The sequence below is a fragment of the Temnothorax curvispinosus genome, unplaced genomic scaffold (assembly GCF_003070985.1).
Source record: "Temnothorax curvispinosus isolate PA1 unplaced genomic scaffold, ASM307098v1 QBEX01004245.1, whole genome shotgun sequence".
NCBI lineage: Eukaryota > Metazoa > Arthropoda > Insecta > Hymenoptera > Formicidae > Temnothorax > Temnothorax curvispinosus.
Genome location: NW_020214025.1, coordinates 920 through 4,430, shown reverse-complemented (window position 1 = coordinate 4,430; position 3,511 = coordinate 920). Strand labels below are relative to the sequence as shown.

Sequence of the window (3,511 nt, the reverse complement as noted above, 5' to 3'; positions counted from 1 at the left end):
CGAGTATCACAAAGCTTGAAGCAAATGTTTGGTGTCAAGTTTGGTGAAACTGAAATAGCTATTCACGACTTAGCTGTGATGATCGCCCAAAAAAAAGAAGCCCTCCATGCCTCGGGGACTTTATATGAACGGAAAATTGAATTGATGACAATGCTACCAAAGACTTGGAGTATTTCGCACATGGCGCAGACAATTGGTTCGACATATCACAGGGCAAAGGTAGCAAAAAATCTCGCAACACAGGGAGAAGTATTATCCATGGACCTAAAAAGAAAAGGTGAATATAATAAGAGGTAAATTTAATAAAAGTGAATAAAATAAAATTTATCATCTCACTTTAGGCAGGTGTTTGCCAGCCGAGCTAGTGCGGGAAGTGGTCAATTTTTACCATGATGATGACGTGAGTTCTCTCCGGCCCGGTAAAAAAGAGTTCTTGCCTCGTCGTAATAATGAGGGTGTTCGAGTTCAGCACCAAGAGCGACTTCTTCTTGGGAATCTAAGAGAATTATATCAACGATTCAAAGAAATCCACCTCGATATGTCTATCGGATTCTCATCATTTAGAACTGCATTCTGATTACTGCGTTCTGGCAGGAAGTGGAGGGATACTGTGTGCGTTTGTTCGAGCCACCAGAACTTTAAATTAATGATGACAGGTGATTCAATTCATGTTTTTTATCACGCAAATGATTAATTTGTGCCGGAAATTTTTTTTATTGTAGTGATTGATTATGCGGTTTAAGAAATAATTCTTGTGGAAAACATTATGGTGAAATTCTCATTGTTAATTTGAAAATATAAATATTATCTATACACATAGATCTATAAACAATTAACAGATAACAGATTTATTAAACTCATGTTACTCATAGAACACTGTCGTGAACAATAATCAATTGTTCACTTTTTTCAGGCCTAAAGAATTGTAATATTCATTAAACTCTCGATTGAAGCGACACACAATCGAACAATCCGCTATGTATCGTTCCGATCAATTTAGGTATTGATTTATTGGTGATCTTTCTACAATTTTTTTTTATTAATCGCTTTATTGTTTTTTTACGATAGTGTGTAGAGAATATTAAAAAATTTTATAATCAAGTATACAGCCGGAACAAATTAATTAATTAGTCTACTTTTTAATTTAATTTTACAATAAGATTTTTTATTTTTAGGTTGCAAATTCTTTCACGCCAGCAAAGTGTCCAGTTCGAGATGTACGAGGATGTTTTACAACTATTGATATGCCGCGATTTTAATCCTATTTGTCATTTCAATGTCTTGGAGATGCGGATTTAAAAAGAATGATAACAGGATTATTCGGCGAAAATAATGTCGAATCCGTTACGTACGAGTCTTGGATAACGAAGTCGCGCTGCACTCTAATAACAAAGACTTGCAGCGCTGAGGAATTTGTAGAAGTTTTCTGCAATGAAGCAAGATCTCTTCTGCAATATTCTTTCATAACTAAGCAACAATCTAGTTATCAGAGATTTGTCAAAGATAATTTAGCAAATGATGAATGTATGGTAATTTGTGACTTCGCCGAAAACTATGCATTCATTATTCGGGACGCGGCCCCAGGATTTCATTGGAACAATAATCAGGCGACTGTCTATCCTGTAGTTTTATATTACAAATTCAATGGAATCTTGAGCCACAAAAGTCTTACGATCATCTCGGATTGTTTGGATCACGACGCCATCACGGTTTGGGCGTTTTCGCGATTTGTGAACGAATTCATGAAGTTTTTCGTACCAAACATCTCGAAAATAATTTATTTTTCTGACGAAACACCGCAGCAATTCAAAAATTTTAAAAATTTCTCGAACATTTACCACCACGAGGTCGACTTTGGTGTTCGCGTTAAATGGCACTTCTTTGCCACTGCTCATGGCAAAGGGCCATGTGATGGGATCGGTGGGACGCTGAAACACTTAGCTGCGCGAGCAAGTCTTCAACGTCCTACCGACCAACTAATTTTGGAGCCGATGGATTTATTCAACTAGGCTAATGAACCGGGCACATTGCCATCCATCACTATCAAGTATTGGGACAAAAAGAATTATGAAATCGTCGCTGAATTTTTGACAGGTCGGTACGATCAAACGAAAAGAATACCTCAGACTCAACGTGTCCACTGCGTCATATCAAATAAAAATTATAAATTAATTGTTAAAGATTACTCATTTTCGGATAATTATACTCAGCACAAAATAATAAAATAATAAAATAATAAATAATATGTTCATAAATAAATGTACTTATTGAATAAAATTTCCTCACAAATCTATTTTTTTTTTTTTTTTCAAAACAACAGTCGTTTTTGTTTGACCCAACTGGTCAAATTAATATATTAAATCTTACAACGTTTCGACCGTAATTTCTTTTCAAGTGAGAATCCCGCAATCCATCCGCATAATCCGCATACAAAAATCAATTCAGAATTGTCTGAAACGCGTTTTTAACTGCACTTTTGTGAGTCAAATATTACTACTGCCTCACAAAAAAATCTATAAAAAATTCCCAAGTTTTCTGCGCAACTTCGGACCGGTCTTAAAATTTTTCTACTACTCCCTAGAATATTTCTTATAAATTTCAAAGAAATATAAAATAGGATTTTTGAGATATTCAAATTCATTTTTTTACTTTACTGGTTTAAAATTATTATTATAAAAATTTGGAGTAATTTTTTTTTAAACATGTTCAATGAATTTGTTTTCTTAGACGCTGTCTAATAGGCAAAAAAATTTATTGAAAATTTTGCAGTTCTCATTTTGCGCAGGTTCTATTTCAGAAACGCTACATTTATTATAGAAATACGTTCTTACATGGGTATAGTACTCGTAAAGACCTGTTAAAAAACGAGCAGCCATCAAAAATAGAAAGGTCGAAGTTTGACTCCTTGCGAATTGGCGTGGAATGCCCTATATATATATTGCTCGATATATTGTCACGTCTTTTTTGCGCCCGAGGCGCACGACGGATCAAAAGGGTGAGGGAGAGAAGGATGGTAGGCCTCTCTGACGGTCCTCTCGCACATTCGACGATACAATAACCAGAATTTTATTGTTGGGCGCCAGACGCGTAATTTCGCGTCCACTAACGTACGCTACACTGTAAAAAAATTTTGTAAAATTACAACTGTTATAGTGGGTAATTTTGAGACCCACTAATAGTTGTAATTATACAATATAATAGTTGTAATTTTACAAAATTACAGTACGGAAGGAAAAAGTAATTTTATATTACAATTACACAAATTAAAAATGTGTGGAAATTTACATCTATTACAGTGGGTCTCAAAATTACATGTAATTTTACAACATTTTTTTACAGTGTAAGATCGCGAAAAACCAAAGAGAGACGCCAAACGCGATAATTTCGGTGTGCGAGGAATCAGCCAACTCGACCTAACGATTATGGGCGGGGTTGATGAAGGGCAGCACGATATTCGGCGGGGTGATGCATAAATCACGAACTCCGGTAGTTAACAATGAATAACAACGTT

The 3,511-nt window shown here is 35.2% G+C and overlaps 1 long non-coding RNA gene across 1 annotated transcript; it reads left to right on the top strand.

The window, feature by feature from the left end:
- Nucleotides 1-191: 191 nt before the first annotated feature.
- Nucleotides 192-2,205, top strand: LOC112453294. The gene is made up of 4 exons (XR_003040593.1): nt 192-277; nt 342-656; nt 914-1,000; nt 1,176-2,205. It is a non-coding gene; the product is annotated as an uncharacterized LOC112453294 (long non-coding RNA).
- Nucleotides 2,206-3,511: the final 1,306 nt, after the last annotated feature.